The sequence below is a fragment of the Cupressus sempervirens genome, chromosome 11 (genome assembly GCF_028749045.1).
Source record: "Cupressus sempervirens isolate cs-2001-9-10 chromosome 11, ASM2874904v1, whole genome shotgun sequence".
Classification (NCBI taxonomy): Eukaryota; Viridiplantae; Streptophyta; class Pinopsida; order Cupressales; family Cupressaceae; genus Cupressus; species Cupressus sempervirens.
In genome coordinates, this window is record NC_143128.1 from 31848627 (window position 1) to 31872545 (window position 23919).

The 23919-nt window shown below is 33.2% G+C and overlaps 1 pseudogene; it reads right to left on the bottom strand.

The window, feature by feature from the left end:
- LOC149528093 (uncharacterized) overlaps positions 1-18786 on the bottom strand; it is a 55621-nt pseudogene extending 36835 nt beyond the window's left edge.
- Positions 18787-23919: the final 5133 nt, after the last annotated feature.

Consider the following 23919-nt stretch of genomic DNA (forward strand, 5'->3'; position numbering starts at 1 on the left):
ACAATCTATAAATTGAGTTTGAAATAGTAGTTCTAACCAGGGTAAGAGGAATAATCATGGCAGATTAACGTCAAAATAGGGTAGAGAAAAATAAGATTAAGAAGAATAGGGATCTACAGTAGGTTTTTTAATGTTTATATACGTTGGCGAATATGAGATCTTCTACTTTCACTACAGTCAAGTGACCATCCGTTGATTTTCTAGTATTCAATCATTGAACATGCCGCTTCCATATTTGTTTTTATTGTAAACAACGTCAAAGGTGTAAGGTGTATCTGTTGTTGGTGAAAAATATTGTAATCTGCTCTATTATTCTAATAATATCGTTTTTATGAATAGTCTTTTTTTATTAATAAAATACTAAAGATATATATTTAAAATATATATATATATATAAATAATTATTCACAGAAATATATATAAAAATATTAATATATTAATTATAATTTATTGCGAAGGTTTACATTTATTTGAAATATTCTTATATAATTTTAATTTTAACTTAATTATCTTCATTTCTTATTGCTGTTTCATACATAAAGACACACATATTTCATACATATTTTATAGTATCTGTTTAAATAATATTGATCAAACTACTCATATTTTTTTCCAATTTCATATATCTTATTTCAAAGAAGATTCCAAATAAATTATAATATGTCATTAAGTGGTATGTGATCAATAAAAATAAATATAAAATATATATGAATTAGAAATTTATAGCCCTGTGCAGAACGAGGGAGCTCACAAATAGTCACAAAACCCCATCGTTGTCATCTGCATTTATTTGGTTATGTTTTTAATTATAATTTTTATTATTAATATAAAGCAATTCATAGAGCAAAAAATCGTTGAATGATTACATAGTCTATATACATTTAGGCTCTTCAATCTTATAGTAATGACCCCAAATATGTGCAACAATTTATTGCTTAAAATTTAAATAATATTCATTTTTTCCCCTTGATCCCCTTGTTTGTCAAACTGTAATATTTCTCTTGCTTTATAATACGTTGGAGTTGGCCAATTTATTTGTCCACTTAAACAATATATAATTCATAATGGTTTATAGGAGGAGTATAAGGAAAAAAACATTATTATTAAATTTGAGAGTACAAAGTTGTTTGTAATAACCAATTTAAGTTTAATATAGTTAGAGTTACAGATGTCTATGAAAAATAAATCACAACTCTAAAAATTTTGCTCCGCACAAGAGGGTGTCGAGTGACAGTTTTGCTCGATACCAATGGATGCCGAGTGAGCTCAGCAGAAAAAAAAACCAAGTGAACTCGGCAAACAAGGTCAACTCGGCAATCGTGTATGTTGAGTGAGCTTGGTAGTGTGGATGCTGAGTGAGCTAGGTCACCACTGCAAGATGATGCTCAACAACAAGGTATGCCAAGTGAGCTTGGCACAAACTATAAAGACGATGGTAGCTAACATATTATGGCCGACATATGGCCAACATGTTATAACTCTAAAGCAGTTTAATACTTGTATAAAAGGGTTTAGGGTTAGGTATTTTCATTATGTTGCGATGCGAAATTGGTTCTTGTGGTGATATTGAGCTGTAATGGATTACAGATTGTAATCAGGTTGTAATCACTAGATTGTAATAAGATTGGACTTGCTGTTTGGTGGATGTAGCCCAAGGATTGGGTGAACCACGTTAAATCTTGGTGCCTTGTGTTCATTTCTGTGTGATCTATTATTTTTTAGTTATTGGTTATATTTGCATGTAGTTTTTTATTTATGTCTGTGGTTTATCCTAACAAGTGGTATCAGAGAGAAGTTTTCTTTTAGTTATCCTTTGCAAGAAAGTCTCATGGTTGAGTGGGATTGATGGCAGATGAGGGTAAGCTGAGGGTTGACAGGTTTAATGGGCAGAACTTCCAGTTATGGAAGATGCAAATGGAAGACTATCTATATCAGAAGGATTTATGGAAGCCATTGGAAGGCAAAGCCAAGAATCAGGGAACTATGTCAGAGGCTGAATGGGATCTTTTGGACAGAAAGGCACTCGAAAGCATTCGTTTATACTTAGCACCATTGGTGGCATTTAATATTACAAAAGCAAAGACGACAGAAGATTTGATGAAAACTCTAGTGAAACTGTATGAAAAGCCCTCTATTTCAAACAAGGTATTTCTCATGAAGCATTTATTTAATATGAAAATGGCAAAAGGTGGATCTGTTGTAGATCATTTAAATGAGTTTAATACTATTACTAGTCAATTATCTTTTGTGGGTATCAATTTTGATGAAGAAATTAGGGCTCTCTTGATTTTGTGTTCTTTACCTGAAAGCTGGAATGGCTTGGTAATGGCTGTGAGTAATTCTGTTCCTGGATCTAGTACCCTAAAATATGATGATGTGATTAGTGTTATTTTAAGTGAGGAAACTCATAGAAAATCCTCAGGTGGATCTACATCAGGAAGTGCTTTGAATGCACAAAGCAAGGGCAAAACAACTGAGAGAGGAAATAACTCTAGAAATCGTGAGAAATCAAGAGGAAAGTCAAAGGGGAGGAGGTCTCAATCGAGAGGACCAAATAATTGCTGGTACTATGGGAAATCAAGGCATAAAAAGAAAGATTGCTAGAATCAAAAGAAAAATGCAGGAGATAAATCAGATAGAGACAAGGAGGCAAATGTGGTAAGTAACAAATCTGAAGAGGATGCTTTGCTTTTGTCTTTAGAGAGTGTTGATCATTCATGGGTTTTAGATTCTGGTGCTTCATTTCATGCTACACCTCATAGAGGTTATTTCATTGATTATGTCCAAGGGGATTTTGGGCTTGTTTATTTGGGGGATAATGAACCCTGTCAGATTGTTGGAAACGAAAAAATTAAGATTAAGTTGCAGAATGGGAATCATTGGCTACTACATGAGGTAAGACATGTTCCAAGCCTAAGTAGAAATTTAATTTCAGCTGGGCAACTCGGTGATGAGGGTTGTGTAGTTACTTTTAATGATAAAAATTGGAAGGTTTCAAAAGGTTCCCTTGTAGTAGCAAAAGGTGTGAAAGTAGGCACCTTATATCTTTGTACAAGTCATATTGTTCCTTCTACTTTGATTATTTCAGAGAAAAATGAATGTTCAGGAACAATTACTGCAGTTGAGTAGGGAGAACAAATAGTTGCTGTAGATTTTGATACAGCGCTATGGCACAATAGACTTGGGCACATGAGTGAGAAAGGTATGAAAGTACTTCATTCAAAGAAAGTTTTACCAGGTCTGAAATGTGTGAATATGGATTTCTGTGAAAGTTGTGTGTATGGAAAACAAAAGAGAGTGAGTTTTGTAAAGATTGGGAAGGAAAACAAAAAGGAGAAATTAGAGCTTGTGCATATAGATGTATGGAGACCAGCTCAGGTATCTTCCCTTGGTGGCTCTCATTATTATGTTACATTTATTGATGATGCAACTAGAAAAGTATGGGTTTATTTCCTTAGACAGAAATCTGATGTATTTCAAACTTTTAAGAAATGGAAATGCTTGGTTGAAAATGAGACTGGTAAGAAATTAAAATGTCTCAGATCTAATAATGGTGGTGAGTATTGCAGTCATGAATTTGAAGATTATTGCTCCACTTATGGTATTCGTAGATAGAAAACTATTCCAAGGACTCCACAGGAAAATGGAGTGGTTGAACACATGAACAAGACTATAATGGAGCGCTCAAGGAGCATGAGGTTGCATGTTGGGTTGCCTTTACACATGTGGGTGGAGGCTGTTAATACTGCGGTATATTTGATTAATAGAGGTCCCTCTACTCCTTTGGGTTGTGGTATTCCAGAGGAAGCATGGACTGGTAAGAAGGTGAGTTATTCTTTTCTCAAGATCTTCGATTGTGAAGCTTTTTCTCATATAGACTCTGAAAATAGAACCAAGCTAGAAGCTAAATCAAAGCAATGTGTCTTTGTTGGATATAGCATTAATGAATTTGGTTATAGGCTTTGGAATTTTGAAAATCTTAAAATTGTTAGAAGTCAGGATGTCATATTCAATGAGAAAGTGTTGTACAAAGATCTATTGTAGCAACATGAGAAGAAAGAAGATGATTATGTAGTGCTGGATGATACTCCAAAAGCTGATGTTTCAGCCATTCCTCATGATGTACAACAATGGAAACAACAAATATCACACACACTAGTGAATGTTAGATGGTCAATGAGGCAAATTAGACCTCCACAAAGGTTTTTTCCCTCTTTGTATTCTATTTTACTTACTGATGTTGGTGAACCTGAAAGTTATGATGAACCTGTGTAGGTGGATACTAAGATTCAATGGGAGTCTACAATGAAAGATGAAATGGACTCTTTGCTAAAAAATAAGACATGAGATTTGTGCAAGTTGCTTGTAGGTAAAAAGGCTTTACAGAATAAGTGGGTTTACAACTTGAAAGAAGAGGAAGGAGGTAAGAAAAGATTTAAGGCTAGGTTAGTTGTAAAAGGATTTGCACAGAAAAAGGGAATTGATTTTGATGAGATATTTTCTCCTGTTGTTAAAATGACTTCTATTCGTACTGTTTTCAATCTTGTGGCTACTAAAGATTTTCATTTAGAGCAGATGGATGTTAAAACAACCTTTCTCCATGGTGATTTGGATGAAGAAATATATATGGCTCAGCCACAGGGTTTTGAGATCAAAGGTAAAACTTAGTGTGCAAATTGAAGAAAAGTTTATATGGCTTAAAGCAAGCACCTCGAAAATGGTATCTGAAATTTGATAGTTTTATGCATGAGCATGGCTATAACAGGTGTCATTCAGATTATTGTGTTTATTTTAAGAGGTTGGATGATGATAGCTACATTATTTTATGTCTATATGTTGATAATATGCTTGTAGCTGGGTCTAACATGGATCATATTAAGGGGCTCAAATGCTAGTTAGCAAATGCATTTGCTATGAAGGATTTGGGGGCAGCAAAAAAAATCCTTGGTATGAAGATTTGCAGAGATAGGAAGAACAAAACATTGACGCTATCTCAAGCTGATTATGTTGAGAAGGTGTTGCAACGTTTCTCTATGAAGAATGCTAAAGCTGTCAGCACACCTTTACCTAGTCATTTGAAATTGACTAAGGAAATGTGTCCCAAGACACAGGAAGAGGAGGATAAGATGTCCAAGGTACCTTATGCTTTAGCTGTAGGAAGCTTGATGTATGCTATGGTATGCACTAGGCCAGATATTGCACATGCAGTGAGAATCGTTAGCAGGTATATGAGTCATCCAGGATTTGAGCATTGGAATGCTGTCAAGTGGATTCTCCATTATTTGAGAGGAACATCCAATAAGTGTTTACACTTTGGGTGCTCTACTACTGATTTACAGGGCTATGTTGACTCAGATTTGGTTGGGGATATTGATACTAGGCAGAGTACTATAGGTTATGTCTTTACTGTTGGTGGGGCAGTCGTGAGTTGGGTTTCTAGGTTATAGAAGATTAATGCTCTATCCACTACAGAGGCAGAGCATGTTGTTGATACTGAGGCAGCCAAGGAGATGATATGGCTTCAGTTCTTCTTGGAAGAATTGGGACATCCTCAGAAGGATAATTATTTGTTCACAGATAGTCAGAGTGTCATTCATCTTGTTAAGAATTCAGCTCTGCATTCTAAGACCAAACACATATAGTTGCAGTACCATTTCATTCGGTCAGTTTTGGAGGATGGATAGTTAAAGCTAGAGAAGATACATACCAATGACAATCCAACAAATATGTTGACAAAGGTTGTAACAAGGGAGAAGTTGAACTCCTCTTCAGCTTCGGTTGGTCTTTTAGACTGACCATGAATAAAAGAACAACAGAGTCCAGAGTGGTTTAATCCAGTGGGAACCCCATGTGGTAGTGGTATTGGTACATGATTAGTCTCCAAGTGGGAGATTGTTGTTTAGTGTGGAGCCTGATCAGTCCCCAAATGGGAGATTGTTAGATTATGGTGATTGATTAGGAAAGTACTGTACGTACTTCATAAATAGTGGGGTTCGGGGCATCGGCCCAAAATTTTTTTTTGGGCCGTGGCCGACATGGTAGCTGACATATTATGACTGACATATGGACGACATGTTATAACCCTAAATTAGTTTAATACTTGTATAAAAGGGTTTAGGGTTAGGTATTTTCATTATGTTGTGATGCGAAATTGGTTCTTGTGGCGGTATTGAGCTGTAAAGGATTACAGATTGTAATCAGGTTGTAATCACTGGATTGTAATAAGATCGGACTTGTTGTTTGGTGGACGTAGCCCAGGGATTGGGTGAACCATGTTAAATCTTGGTGCCTTGTGTTCATTTCTATGTGATCTATTATTTTTTAGTTATTGGTTATATTTACATGTAGTTTTTTATTTCTGTCCGTGGTTTATCCTAACAAAGCCTATGTTTCTTACCCAAAATACAAGCCTCACACTTGTCATAAGAATCTACTATGGTTGGAAAACCATCTACCATTCTTTTTTTGGATAATAGATTTAAACCAGCAAAGCCAAGATGTCCATACATGAGATGCCAAAGCTTAGAGGGGTCTTCAATCATGCTCCTAAGAGTTGATTGTTGATGTATTGTCATACATGCATGCTTAGAAGGTGCAACACTAACTTGAGAAGAGAAAAATGTCTCTATCCTCAATAGGTACATCTAGTTCTTTGTCATTTGGACTACTATAAGTAATCTATTACTCCCATCCTTCTCATAAATGACACATTTGTCATTTTGCATTAGCACCTTGTATCCATTTTGAATGAGTTGTCCAACACTCATCAAGCTATGCTTCATACTAGGGGCAAAATACACATTTTGTATATTTTTCTTCTCACATTGCTTAGTGCAAACCATGATAGATCCTTTTCCCACTATGGGAATGGTTCCATTATTTCTCATCTTAATTTAAGACTTAAAAGTCTTATCAATGAAAGAGAATAAACTTTTATTATCACTCATGTGGTTGCTACAACCGTTGTTTAGGAACCATACCTCAGGGCTTCCTTCTTCACTAATGTTACACATGATGAAGGTTGTGGGATTGTTTGCATTTTCCATATTCACATCAGCCACGTTACCATTCTATTTTGACTGATCACCCTACTTCTTCCAGCATTCACTTGCACAATGACCATACTTATGACAGTAGTAGCATTCAACATTGTTCTTGTTGGAGTTGTAATTCTTCTTACCTCCTCTAGAGTTGTTTTGAGAGGTGCTTTCTCCCTCTTGATTGCTTACTCATCCTGGAATTTATGCACCAGCATTCCTTTGACTATTCCTTTTACGACCTCTACTTCTTAAGCCTCTATTAGAGCCATTTCCTCCTCTCCCCTTGCCTCTTGAATTCTATTGAGCCTTTAAGGACTACTCTTGGGAAGTTGTTGCTAATCTATTTATCTAATGGTCATGGGTTTGAAGAGTTCCCATCAACTTGAGCATCCATGGTCAATGTGGTGAGGTCCTTTGCTTCCTTTATGGTCATCACAAGGTTGTCATATTTCTAAGGTAAACTCCTCAATATCTTTTCTACAATCCTTTGCTCATCATAATCTTCTTTATTTGATTTGAGTTAGTTTATCAAAGTGGAGATTCATGAGCTAAACTCTGCAATAGGTTCATTGTCCCTCATCTGAAGGTTCTCAAACTCTCTTTTGATCATCTATAGCTTCACTACTCTAACTTTATCAATCCCCTTGAAGTTCTTATCAAGGATGCCTCATGATCTCTTTGCATGATTTGTTATTGCAATCTTGAAAAAAATTATTTCTATCCTTAATGCCATAATCAGACTCAATGCCTTAGTATCCTTTCTCCTTGACTCTTTTAGTTGAGTCTTTTGATTGTTGGTAAGGATAGCATACTGAGTTGGGTCTGTCACATCATTGAAGCCATTGACCAAAAACTCCCACAAGTCATTAGCTACCATTATGGTTTTTATTTTCTTTGCCCATGTATCATAATTTTTTCCATTAAAGGATGGTGGCTACTACCATATCTTTCCTGCATCTCCTGCCATGTCAAATATCCTAGAAAAATAATTTCGCTAACTCATTATGGATGCGAGGCCTCAAAGCTTTGATACCATGTGAAAAATAAATCACAACCCTAAAAAAATTTCTTGGCACAAGAAGGTGCCAGGTGACAGTTTTACTCGGCACTAATGGATGCCAAGTGATAGGTAGTAGGTGCTGAGTGAGCTCAGCACAAGAAGAAACTGAGTGAACTCAACACAAAAGGGAAACTCAACAATAATGTATGTTGAGTGAGCTTGAAAATGTGGATGTTGAGTGAGCTCAGTCATCATTGCAAGATGATGATTGACAATAAGGTATGCCAAGTGAGCTCGGCACAAATTGTAGAAATAAAACTTGGTCAAAGACTAGATCAAGTGAGCAATATACTAGATTGTCATTAAAAGACAGAGAGCCAAAGGATGAAGATTTCAACTATGAACTTCTCAAATGCAAAATACTATGCAATGATAAATAGAATAAGAACAATAGATGTCCAAGTATGCCTGCTTGCTTGCTTTCTTTCTATTCAAATACAATAAAAACTATTACAAAATCTAGGAGCATTGGCTTCAACTAGAAAACTCTAAAATCTTTAAACTAATTAAACTTAGAACTTAAAACTTAAAACTTATAGCTCTAATGACTATATACAACAATGCCTAGAGCAATCACTGCTTCACAGGTCGAATCAATATAAACTTACAGAATAACCAAAAGGATCCAACATGTGCAACTGCAAACACGAAACTGAAACTTCCTTCTATCTTTTGACTTCTAACTTGATTTTCTGATCAACTTCCTTCTCTACTCTGCAACTGATTCAATCCTTCTCTCTACTCTTCTGCACCTCCTTAATTGATTGAATGAACCATATTCATTCCTTTTGTCTCTTGGCAAAAATATTTCCCCTCTCTTTTCAAAGTTGAACTCACCTACTGCATTCAATATTTTTGACTGTTGTAGGCCATCAGAGTGGTAGGTAGGCATTTGGCTCCAAGAGCAAACAACTATCTACATTAAATATTTCAACAATGCCAAATGTACTAAAGTATTATATATATATATATATGTATGTATGTATGTATGTATGTATGTATGTATGTTTTAGTTTTATGAGGACATTATATTCCTCAATGGGCTTTTCTAATCTTAAATTATAATACTTAAACATCTTCTCAGGAGTTTTAGTTAACCTCAAAGTCATAACTGTTAGTTTTTTCTTTGCAATCTTATGAAAAGATAGTTCATTTTTTTCACTTTTTATAAAATCTCTTCTACATTATTATGAGATTTTATTTGTAATCAAGTTTTAGAGATTGTTTAGTGTCCAGATTGCTCTGAATGAACTTAAATTTTTTAATGACACTATGTGCGAATGTAATGTCATTATCAAAGTTATTGATAGTGAGAAATGTGAAATTACCGTTGGTTTTTAATTTGCTTGACAATACATGGTTTTATTAGTTCCAGTGTCTTCCGTACATATGAGTTGTTGCAAATTATCAAAGTATAAGATATTGGTTTAAAAATTAAGAAAAAAAGAAAGAAGGTACATGGTGGTGAATTTACTTATAGAATGAGAAAAAATTATTTGATCATCTTTTCTTCATTAATATTAATTGTGTAACTTCTACAAAGAATATTATTTGTTAATTCTCTCACAATTCTCATGGAATAAATGCTTCAATTTTATTAAAAAAATCAATTGCAATAGAAAAAGAACAAAAAAAATTCTTATATTTTTTTAATTTTCTATTTTATCCGTTTTTGAAAATAAAGCCGTTGTAAAATAATATTATGAGCCTTTCAACCAGAATGTGATGGGAGTCTTCCATTGAATTCAAATAAAAGAGGAAATTAGTCTTGCAATAAAGCCATTTTGTCCAGCACATTACATGCTTTGCCACCAAATTTCACTTCAAAACGACCAATATTTTTTTAACCTTTGGTCATTACACCCAACTATCTCTTCTTGACTTTTAAGAGATGATGCAACTTTGGAACAATGAGATTTTGTCACACTTCATATGCAATCTTCTATTGCTATCGAGCATCTTGCACACATATTTATTAGAGAATTTCAGAATTTTATGAACACTTTATGTGTAGATCACACACATCCCATACTGAGGTATATTGTCGAACAAGTCACTATTCTTTCTTTGTTCCCACATATTGTGCAAACGTCTATCAAAGCTTCCTAAGATCGACTTGGCCCAAAGCAGATTCTTTAGTACTCAGTCAAATATTTGGTTGTCTTGTATGGAGTTTATGTAGATTGACCTCAGAAGATGGCCAAGTCGACTTCACTATAGCCAATCGTATTTACTTGAGAACACAAGTATGCGACATCCAAGTCTTTGACTGCACATACTTGGAAGCTTGCTTTCCACAATTGTGACACCATTCCATATTATGCACCTTCCATTCAATCAAAAAGTCCTTCCCTTCCACAAAGTGTAAAGCATGATACCACACATCATTAGGGTGCACATCTATTAATCCTTTCATATTCAGCATGAATAAACATTAAGCAATAGAAAACTTCCGCCATTTATAGCATGGTTCGATAATTGATGTCTCATGCATATTGTAGAATTAGATCACATTAGGCAGCTCTCCTTCTTGCACCTTGTTGCAACTACAATATTATTTCAACACCCCATTTCATTTTCCTCTAATTTTACACTTTACATGTATATGTATACACGAACCATTTTCCTTCCATAAAGGAGGGGTTGATGCCATTGGAAAGTGACGTCGATTAGTTGTGAATAGAGATGCCCCTTCATTAAAAGATGTTTTGGTTGCTGCAACCACTTTGTAATTAAGAACAACATAAGATGATAGGAAAGCTACACCAAGATGATCATCCAGGTCATGAGCCCCTGATTAATGATCATATGTCAACTATTCAATTTTCCACTATACATTCCTATCAATCATCACTAATTAGATGACATCCCGAAGAAGTATTTTGTCAAATGTTTCACTATCATATGCACATCTTAAAATGATTGCACTCTTTGAGATGCCATTCTCTTGAGCATCTTGCCATGGCCTTCGCACATGTCGTAGTTGTGCAGTCTTTCATTCTTAGGATTTTGAGACATAGAGATTGAAATTTGATGGTAGATTATATAGATGGTAGGGCTTGCCAACTCACGTGCCTTGTTGGTACCATAACATATCTCGGTAGCCAAGGTGGTTGTATGTGTCTTCCAAAAAAACTAATAGAGTTCTTTGTACCTCTCTGTTCATTATTTTGTGTCTTTCTTCCAACTGCACGTACCTTATTCTAATCTTTCTAATTCATTTCTATAGTTAGTAACATCGCATGAGGCATTTCATCAAACAATTCATTATCATAGCATTGTGACTATCAAAAGATTCTTCCTGGACCAAGCATTTACATCATTCACATTTGTAATGTGGCTTATAAAGTGCAATCATCAATCTGTATGATCCAAAATCTCATGAAGTTTTTGAGTACTTGAATGGTTCAATCATTTTACTCCATCGAATTAACTCTGCAAAGCATTCTATCACCCGGTGAAAGTGCCATATCTTTATAACTTCTCGAAAAGAAAACAAAAACTTGAGAAGTGTATGGATTGAGGCATTTACAAAGCTTCTCCAATTGTTGTCGATTGCTCATTTTGTAAGGCCATGCGTGTAGAAAAATGAAATATAAAATAATATATCAAATCAACATAAGAGAAGAATTATTTGTACAATATATTGGAAGATAAAATATTTTTATTGAAATGTGTGAGTAATTATATTGGGGAATTGCCTCTATTTATAGAGGGCATTTACAACTCCTAGAATATGAAGTGATATGACTAAATTAAATTCTTTTGACTCTACACAGAAAGTTGCATGAAAAGATGGAAATATAATCTACCAATTTATTAGAAAATGTGTGGAATTAGTTTGTAACTAATAGCTATTTTAGCGAAGTAAACAACCACTACTACAAATGTGGATAGTAGAGAATTAGTTTAAGAACTAATTTTCTTCCATCTAGAACATTCTAGACAATATTATTCTTTCTAACATCCCCCCTACGATTGGCTAGAAGAATACAAAAAAGGAGGAGACCATTATATTACTATCACCCCTTAATTTTGTCCTCAATCATGCCCAACATATCTCATAACTTCAAAAATTTAGCATCAAGAATACTCTTAGTAAATATATCACATGTTTGATCTTCACTTGGAGAAATTTGGAGGTTAACAATATTTTCTTGAACAAGATCCTTGATATAGTGAACATCAATCTGAATGCGCTTTGTTTTAGCATGGAAAATATGATTATTTGTAATGTACGTAGCATTTTTATTGTCACAATACAAAGTAGTAGCTGAACTTTGTGCAAACTCAATCTAAAAGAAAAGATGTTGAATCTAAACTACCTCGTTTCCTGCTTCCTTTGTTGTTCTATATTCCACTCCACATAAAGATAGTGATGTAGTTGATTTCTTTTTTTTGCTCCATGTAATTGAGCTGATCCAAGATGAAAAGCATAGGCCCCAATAGATTTTCTATCATCAATATCGTCACTCTAGTTTGAATATGTAAATCCAATAAAATAAGTTGTGGACTTCTAGCTATAATGTATGCCATAGTAAACACTACCATGAATATATCACAAAATCCTCTTTGTAGCCATCCAATGACTTTTTTTGGGTTCCTACATAAAGCTAGATACCATATTTACCGCAAAAGAAATATCTTTTCTAGAATGAATTAGATAAACTAAGCTACCAACAAGTTATCTATATAATGTAGGATCTCCTTTCGTGGAGATACATTCCTTAGTAAGATTAACTCCAAATTGGAAAGGAGTAGGCGCTATCTTGCATTCTAACATTTTAAATTTCTCTAAAAGATCCAAAGCATATTTTGTTTAAGAGATAAATAGCCCACCATGAAGCCTACTAACTCATTAGCCCAAACCACTCATAAAGAATGTCCCTTTGACATATGATTTTAAGTCATTTCTTAGCCCAATATTTGGTCCAACTATGAGTAGATCATTAACATAAGCTGCACCCACAATAATTTCATTTTGTATTTTCTTCACATAAAGATTTGGGTCTGATTTTTTTTCTTTTTGACTTATGAAGTTGAAAATACCTATCAATCTTCTCATTCCATGTTCTTGGTGCTTTCTTAAGTCCATAAAGTGACTTCTTTAATCTACAAACATGATTAGGATGTTGTTGATCTACAAAACCCAACGATTGATCCATATATATTTCTTCATTTAGGTCTCCATTTAAGAAAGTATTTTTGACATCCATTTGATAAACATGCCTCCAACAACTTGCAGCCAAAGATAGAATAAATCTAACTATATTCATTTTAATGACATGAGAAAATATTTCTTCATGATCAAGGTCCTCTTTTTTATTATATCCTTTAGCAACCAATCAAGCCTTGAATTTTTCTATATCACCATTTGATCTAAATTTTGTTTTGTAAACCTAGTTGCATCCAATAACATTCTTACCTTTTGGTTGGGGTACAAGTTCCCAAGTTTTATTCTCCATTAATGCAATATATTCTTCATTCATGGCTTGCTCCCATTCTTTCTTTCCTCCAATTTCTTTGTATGATTTTAGTCATTTACTTGTAATTCTTTTTCCATGAGATCATAACCACTCATTCCTTGTATCTTTGAGCCCTTCCCATATATTTCTTCAACTCTCCTTTTCCTTTGTCTAGCTGTAATAACACCTTATTCATCATCACTACCTTTAGATAATGGTTGATCACAAGCATTAGCTGTTTCATTAGTATCAACAATGCATTCTTCATCCTTATCAATGTAGTCTTCACTTCTTTTTATAATCCAAGAAGGATTTATTGGTGTGAAAGGAGAGTGGTGGTTGTAAGTTGTAAACATTCATCGAACATTACATCTCTAGTAATAAATACCTTTTTTTTTTTGTGAAATCATATAATCTATAAGCCTTTGATTTTTCACTATAACCCATACAAAAACACTTGTAAATATTTGGTTCAACCTTTTTCCTCTTTTGATCAAGAATATGTGCCTAAGAAAAACATCCAAATACTTTAATGTAACAAATGTGGGACTTTCTACCAGTCCAAGCTTCTTCGGGGGTTATATTTGTGAGCACTTTGGTGGGAACTCTATTCACAATATATACAAAACAAGAAATGGCCAAACTCCAAAATTTATTAGGCAAACTTGTAAAGTGCAACTTATGACAATCCATTTCTAAAAGAGTTCTATTCATTCTTTTAGCCACCCCATTTTGTTGAGGACTATAAGGACTTGTTCTTTGTACTTTAGTGCCACAAATTTTATAGAAAGACTCAAATGCATAATTACAATATTCACCCCCATTATCAATTCTTAATCTTTTAATTCTTTTCCCACTTTGATTCTCAATTGATGACTTAATTTTTTGATAAAAGTAGCACTTTAGTCTTTCTTTCAATGAGATTAACCCATACCCTCCTACTATAATCATCAATAAAAGTGAGAAGATACCTAGAACCTGAAAGTGAAGGATGGTCTAGTTCACATAAATCACTATGAATGAATTGTAATGGGTGATTATCTTTCCATGCTTTACCTAAGTCAAAAGGATCTCTATGATGTTTACCTAGCACACATCATTCACAAACTCCTAATGGTGAATTTTATCTTAGTCCTCTAACCATATCCATTTTAACCATATCTTGTAATTTTCTATAATTTATATGTCCAAGCATAGCATGCCAAATTCTTGACATGTAATCATATTGAGTAATATAAGCATGAGAGTGTATAAATTCATCATCAACAAATCCCACAAATTTTAATAGACTCTCTTCATGATCAACTCTACCAATAGAAATTATATTGCTTGGGTCTTGTTTATCTTTAATAGTAACTTGATCAACACTAACAAAAAATTCATATTCAGCTAGAACTCATTTGTATACTGAAATAAGATTCACCCCTAATCCTTCAACCAATCAAACATTTTTCAAAGACCCATTTGTTACATTAACAGTTCCTATCCCTAGAACCAAAAGTTTCATTTTATTTCCAATAGTAATTTATTGATTTGAATTATTTCCTTCATGAAAATTAATAAGCAAATATCTACCTCCATTCATTTGAAATGATGCACTTAAATCTAAAATGCACTCTTTTATAGAATCTAAAGCTCAGTAACCCCTCAATATTACACTTGAAGTGTTGTCTTTCATTGTCCTTCCTTTTCAAATAAAATTTCTCCATGTGATTTTTACCACCATAGTACCTACAAATATTGGGTTTTCTTCTAGCTTCTTGTTCTACACAATCATTTCTAGAAAATATGGTTAGAACCTTCATTGTTTTAAAATTTACTATATCCTTGGCATAATTTTTCTTAATATGTGACCCTTTTTTAATAAGATGATCTCCATCTAAAATAGACTTACAAAATTGATCAAATATTTGTTGTGGAGCATTGGCATTTAGTTGAATAACTCTTTTCCTTGATTCCTTTAATACCTTGTATGGCTAAGGGAGATTAGTTTCAACCATTACAATCAACTGAAAACATTTCTTTGCATACTTAACACCTATTTTCTTCAATTGAGCATTTAAAAAAGTAACTTCATTGAAATAATCAGTCATTTTTTCAAAAACAAGATGGATGTAGGCTCACCAATCTTGCTTCTATACTAAATGCACTAGAAATATCTACATCTTTATAATATTTTTCTAAATTCTCCCACAACTCTATAGGATCATCAACATCAATAAACCTTCTATTGAGATTGTGGCTTACAACTTTACCAATAATATCTCTAGCTTGATCTAATTGGCTCTTCCAAAACTCTTTTTATCTATTAGTTTGGGGTTCTTTCATATCCTTACTCGCAATCTTCCATAAAATCTTTTCCCTTAAAGCATTGGTGACTCTAATCTTCCAATGCAAACCTCTTTCCATCAAATATAGGAAACACCTCATTTGTAAAGCCCATGTTAGCCAAAAAGAAAATGCAAAAAATTATTACTCCAACAATATAGAATCCCTATAAACAAATAACTTGAGGAATCTATTTATAGTTGAACCTTTTCTCTGATACCATGTAAAAAAATGAAATATAATACAATATATCATAAAAACATAAGAGAAGAATAATTTCTACTTGGAAGAGAATTTTTTTGTATTCAATTGTGTGAGAAATTAATTGTCTCTATTTATAGAGGGCATTTACAACTTCTAGAAAGTGAAGTGATAAGACTAAATTATTTATTCTATCCTAACAGACTCTACACATGGATGGTTGTATGAGAAGATGGAGATATAGTCCATCAGTTGATTAGGAAATGTGTGGAATTAGTTTGTAACTAATAGCTATTTTAGTGGAGTCAACAACTACTAATGCAGTCCAACTATAGATATGGATAGTAGAGAATTAGTTTAGGAACTAATTTTCTCCCATCTAGAACATTCTAGACAATCTCATTCTAACTAACAATGCATTTTAAAACCATATCCCCAAACTATTGTGTAAGAATATTGATGATATTCCTTTCACATTGCTTTGACAGTATATTAGGGGAGAGAAATATAGGGATACCTTAACATCTGCCACTTTGATGAATCTTTTCACAAGTACATTGTACATATCTCATTATCACAATTATTTAATATGACCAAGAATTCTTGTAATGGGTGTTACCTTCTGTTCAGAGGATGAAACTATGGATCCACTATTCAAGATCTTTTATTTATACCAACTCTCCAAAATTTCTATCCAAGTAATTTAACAACTGTAGTTCCCCAAGGTAACCAAGAGTTGAAGTTTGAATTGTTAGGATTAGGGTATGCATTTTTGAGAAATTTCATAATTTCCCAACTCCAACTTCCTAACATTTTTTTTAATTTAAAAGTTGTGTTTTAGGGAGAGAGAGAGAGAGTGCAAAGAGGTTTAGGGATAGAGAGGGAATGTTTAATCATACAAATAAAAGGATGACCATTAACTTTCTAACCTGAGCTCTTCCACAAGTTATGATCTTAATTTTTGCATTTTTAAAATCTTATAATCCTCAAATAATAAACAAACTTCAAAACATCATAACCTTTGACTCTAAACTTTTATTTGAAAAATTCAAAGTGTATGAAGAGTTTATGATGAGCTAGGTGATTTGGAATTATGAGGCCAACAAAAAAATCTCATGAGGCCAACAAAAAAATTTCATAAACCCTTGGCATTTTTGGGCTTGAAGTTTGATATTCCTTTGCTCATTTTGATTAAAAATATTGAAACTTAGGTCTGCTAAATACCAAGGAAACAATTTTTTAGTGTAAATAATTAATTATTATTACACTTTACTTAAGTTTACTTAGGAATATGCATAGACATATGAGTTTTCTTGTTGACAACACATGAGTTAGCAACTTATTTGAGCACATGGTATCTACAACATCTCTTTATGAGATAAACCTATGTAAACTTATCCTCTCATCATCACACAAACTCCTATGCTCAATGGAGGATAATCCACTCTTGGTGGACATGTGCTTAGTTGTGATGTTTATCTCTTCGCTGACTCCTAGTCATATCAGTTGCCTTATATACATGACACTTCCATGATATATTCATTCAATCATTTGATATCCATTCTCATTTGATCACTATTTGTCTCTCTTGTGCTATCTACTGAGCTTCTTGATCTTGGCATTGAATTATTGCCTTAGGCAAATTCTTACATGATATCAGAGCTATACCAAATTCTTACACAACTGATAACTTTATTTTTAAAATATATCAAATGTAAAATAGAGTCTGCAAACTACCACACCACCTTGACATAATGATCATCAAACTTTCTTTATTTGTTCTTATATAGAAATACAAATTGTAACCTAGCATATCACCTTGCAATGATGACCATCTTTTCATTAGAAGAACTATGAAAGATTTTATCTATTCTTGTATAGAAATACGAACAATAGCCTATGGTACCACCTTGTTATGAAGACCAATTTGAGAAGAACTACTAAAACCTTTATTTATTCTTATATAAGTAGAAATAAAAATTGTACCATATTGGACGTATAATGACCAACCCTCTACAATAGAAGAATTATGAAACATTGATCTATTCTTCTATGCAAATCCCCTTATAGAACCAAGGTCTGCAAATTGCACCAAACATAGGCTCATGAATATACACCTAAAGACCTTCAAAATTGTGAGCTACTAGCACATGCCCCAAGATAACTAATGAACTTTGCCAAAATATAAATGAAAACATTTGTTTACCAATTTCATACATACTCTCTCACTTGTTAGTTATTGTAACAGGAAACCCTTTTAATGAGTTAATTATGAACTGCTTATTTTGTAAAACATGATAAATAACTAAATTTTCTCCATTTACTATCCAATTCAATGGCCACATATTATTGTTTTCTATTTAAAAGATCCTTTAATGTTCAATAATTAATACTGATGTATCATTAACATATGCTTAACTCCTTTGTCTTATCACAATTAAAATATGCTACTAGATGATATAATTTTAAATCATATACGATATAGATAAGTAAATTTGTGATAAATTGTCGAACTTAGTGGTTTTAGGGTCTATGGCTATTCCAAATTTTACAAAATAGAATATGAAGGTGACAATTATTCCATTGGATGTCTAGCAGGAACATTGAGAGAAACGTTAATCGAGACTTTTGTGATAATAATATCAAGAGCGGTTGCAACTAATGTGGCACTCACAACCTGAGATATAACATAAATGAGTAGCCGACAATTCCAAAAGCATAAAAATAAAATATCGATATTGGCATTAGTCACATGATGAATTAAACATATAAGGGGTCATTTAAAATCCAATTCAATCTAAATACTTTGATTACATGTTATGTTGAATTACTTCACCTCCTTTAGAGAAAGTTTTCCCTTATGAAAAAGCAATACTAACTGCAAGATTAATGTGAGGACGAGGGACATGTCCCACAGTGTGGGCAAGTGCCATTATAGTCAGTCCAAACACAAAATAAACACCAAGTTGACCTAACACATTATCCCATATTTCCACCCTGATTCCTCCACACCCAACTAATAGCGAGATAAAAGTTGCCACCAATTCAGCTACAACCTGTCTAGAAATGATAGTATGATTACATTTGGCAACTATGAAAAACATATATAAATGAATCTAAATATTTATATTTACTAGCTATACATTTTTTGAAGATTGTGGCCTCTCGGAAAAAATTGTTCATTTCAGTAGTCTTCCTAGTTTGAGGAAAGGCTCCATTCTTCTTGAGGTCATAGATAGGCAGTGAAAAGGGTGACCTCCATTGATTTTGTATGGTGACAATCTATGTAGTACTCCTTATTAGGAGTAAGAAACTTCAGATCTTAGAGCTTTATAGTTGTCTACTTGTATGTATAGAACGATATCAATATGTGGAGAGCTTTTATATAGATATTTCCATCAATGTCTTCACGATCGAAGAGCTGAAATTTTTGATAAGTTGGCCCTATTCATCGTTTAGTTCTCACCACTACATTTAAATGCAAATTATAATTTGTCACTCAACATTTAAATATCATGTGGAGCAGTCAAAGTGGGAATTTGATTTTAATATAATGTTTGAGATAAGTATTGTTATGCATGTTAACAATCACTACAATTATTATTAATGGTGCATTAAATTGATGTAAAAGAGCTACAAGCGCTATAAAAGAATGTAGTTTGTTTTTTTTAAATGCAACCTGCATTGACTATGTAACACAATGTGTATTGAGGGCAATGAATAAAATATTTTAGTGTGTAAAATTCTGTGTTTTCTTTGTGTTATCAGATTCTACTATTGGTATAAGAGGTGTATATAAATATCTAGGGCAAGAAATTATCAGAGTGGATGAAGATATTGGGGTGTGAAGATGGTTCATGAGATTATGCCTAATTTTTTTGGAAGAAGATGAAAGCATGAAAACATATTTTGAGCACGTATGATTTGAGAAAAGGTGTTTGAGAGAAATTTGGAAAAGAAAATTGATGTCTTGTAGATTTCGTTGAAGAAAGAAAGGAAGTTGTGTTGAAAAGTTAAGAAAAGAAGATAGGTTATTTTCAAAGAAGTCAATGATGAATTCAAAGGAGATATTGAAGCCATAATTTAGGTAATTTATTTGTGTAATTTTTATTTATTTATTAAATCGTGAAGGCAAGCAAAAATGTTAAGAAAGAGAATGTGATGAATAAGAAGAATCATTTCTACAAATGTAATACCACTACCATCATATATTGGTGTGTTCCATATGCAAATTTGAAAGAATTTTAAATATGAGAGGAAGCATTTCTCTATGCTTAATAATCATAATTTATTAACACTATATAACATACGCATGCATGCACAGATGCACACACGCACACACACACACACACACACACACACACACACACACACACCAGGACAACAACTTAATGTAGTCCATTAAGACAAGTATCAAAACCTCTTGCACACTCTGGGACATAACTTTAATGTAGTCTATCAGAATACATTCTATTGGGGCTCAAAATAGAAGCACTAGTTTTGAGTACCATTCTAAAACTAAGTCTAATCAAGCCCCTATATGAACACTTTTCATGCGTATGTACCTAACGTTCATTTTGAGACCTAGGAAGTGTTTCATATGTTTAACACCTTTCATTCAGTATATACATGCATCCTATGATGATAAATTTTCATTTTGATTCATCTTGTGAAGTGTCATTTTGAGTATTTGAATCAAATCTGCATTTGTGCCTAAGTGTCAAACAATGACAAGAAGCCTAGTTTGTAACTCAATATCTTGCACCCGGTTAAGTTTCATGACTCGTCACTTTGGGAGTGTTTAATATGCATATTAGAGAGCCTATGTTTCATATTTAAAATTGTTTTGATATGTTTTGACTAGATTTCAAATCCCTTAAAGTTTGTTGTTTATTGTTCATGTCATGCTGATGCATATTATTTAGAATTTTGGGAAGCCCTGTTTGACTAGTTATATCTTTGACTAAGTTGATCCAATTGGAACATTATTTTTGCATTATATTTTATGGGTCATAGACATGCTATGCTCTAGATTTGAGCCTATGAAAATCCATTTGACTAGTTTTCAAATGTGATTCCAAATGTAATTTTAAGAATTTTACTGGTAACTAAAAGTGCAGATTGACTAGTAACCTTGTTCAAGATGTTACAACTTTAAATCCATGATATATGATACCAAATGGATTATACTTTAGGTGTGCCAACTTGCAAGTCTTGATGAGTCCATTTGTACACTTTCCCATATCCATTCCATATACAAGAATCTCTATTTTGATAGTTGGCCTAGTCTTGTAATTCTAAGTACCCAACTTTGAAGGCTTGCCAAATCTGTCCATTTATTGCTCATGAGCCTAAATCATAGACTTATACTATCTCTATGACAATTTACCAACGACCTAAGTTTCATGTCCTCAAGTAACCATATGACCTATTTTCAAAGACAAAACTGAATGGACTTTTAGTTTCTAACATGTTTGCAGGAGCAATTTGAAAAGAGAAATTTTGTCAGTTAATAAATTTTGACTTGCTTTTTGTCATGAGTAATAAATTTGCATGGATGATAAAGAGCATGATTGTAAGATCTAAAGGCCTGGTTGTTTGATTTTGTTAGTTTTAAAGCTAGTTTTAGAAGCTCCTAGCACACACTTGTCAGTTTGTAGATTTTTTTTTTAAAAATGTGTTTTGGATGAAAAATTAGGGCCCCGGATCCATTTTAGTTAGTCTAGAGGGTCCATTCAATGGATTTAAGGAATTAATTGTGTGAATAGAAAAGAGATTTATCCAGACCTACTTCAGAGTCTAATTGATTTCATTAACTTGATGGGAGAGTGGGGAATTGAAATATTCAACAAATGCAATTATAATGATTTGAATAATTATAATGATTTTAGTATGGACATATCATCAATTCATTATTTCCATTCTTTTTGGTATTGTTATTAAACCTTCTCATGGTCAATGTTGTATAAGTTCTTTTATATTGAAATGGTTTACAAATCTAAATGGAAATTGTAAGTTAAACATTTGCCAAGTTGTAAATTTTTTAGTTTTAACTCAAAAGACCAATGAAGCAAATACAATATTTGAACCATTTTCCAAAGTGGTTCAAGCTACTCTAGTCAATATGCTTATTCAACCTTTGAAGTTTTGATCAAATTTGTTAGAAAACATGTGTGCTTGGTAAGAATCACAATCATGCAAAGAATTGAAGGGATTGTTTATGAAGATGCTCTTGATTACACATGCTCTTCAACATTCTTGAAATAGCTAGTGGGGCCTTTGATTGTTCAACTCTTTGATTGTCATTCTAGTTTCATAAACAAGGTGTTGTGAGTATGCACTATTGATCCTAGAATTTTGAGTTGATGCTCCTAAAATACAATGTGCAACTGATCTTTATGGGGGCCTCATAAGTGGCCTGTAGGAGGTGTTATGAGTGAGAGTTGATCAATGAAAAAATATGTATTATCAAATTCCTCCAATGCCATGGCTGTTTGTTTTCCTTGCCAAGTCTTCTTCAAAATCAGTCATGTCCTTGCATATGGGGGAGTGATAAAAGACATCAAATCTAATCCATGAACCTTTAGCCTTTTATAGTAACTTCATTAATCAAAGTTGAACAAAATGTGAAGGACACATGCACATACTATAAATATAAAAAAAGGAAATAAATTGAATCAAAGAAGACAAAACACACAATAACACAGATTTATTGTGGTTTGACAAAACTTGCCTACATCCACACTCTAGCAGGAAATTCCTAAATTAATAACCAATACATTACATGGGCTACACACAACCATTAAATAGAACTCTACGAATACAAAGAGTCAAGAGGGAGAACAAAAATACATATGACTGTTGGGCTTCATATCCCAACAATCTTCCCCATGAAGTCCAACTGGAACAACCATGCACCATGGCATCCCCTGCTTCTTTCAAATCTCAGAGAATGATGACACCTTGAGAAGGTCTCAAAGTTGCTAGACTTTTCTCCAGCACACTTCTAATGATTTTTCTCCATATTTTATCAAACTTGAAAAAATCTATCCATGAATTATATTCTCTTCCATACTACAATTTACTACTCATATCTCTATGTTGTAGACCTTTCTCACAATTATTTACCTACTTTTTGGATCTCTCTTTCACTAAGAAAGAGATATAAATCCTTGACCAATCAAATATATATCCAGGTTCTCTTTCTCTACATGACCAAAGTCCTTTATTTCTAAGGGTATATACTCATCAGCTACACCAACAAAAAATCCATAGTTTATTTGTAGATATCTAAGAACAACCCTTTTAAATTTGTCTAGAGATGTCAAGGTATCAACCCTTGGGTTGAAGATATGACTCACTTAAAAATCCATTTCTCTTACGATTGGTAAGAAGCCGCACTACTCAATGTGCCATTGATGATTTTTCTAGACAAACCATTTTAAAGATAAGACTTATCCCAAACTAAGTCACCCATAATAAAACCTTTAGTTTTTGCACTACCACAAGGATTTGGTTGAACATCATCATTGATATGGACTTTGTCATCTTCTAAAGTGTTAGCATTGATAGTAGGATCACTTGGGACATCTTCTTGCATCCACTGTATGCTTATCTATATAAATCACCCACCTTTGACTTGAGAACTTACAAAGGGGTTTGTTATCTACTGGTAACACCCAACACCATGTTCCAAATAATATATGTATTATTTGTGAAATCTGTGCGACAAGTTTGAGCCACCTATTATTGCACCCAAACTAGACTATGCAAATATTTCTATTTTTTAAAGGATGGATTCACACAAACTAGGCTAAAGAAAATA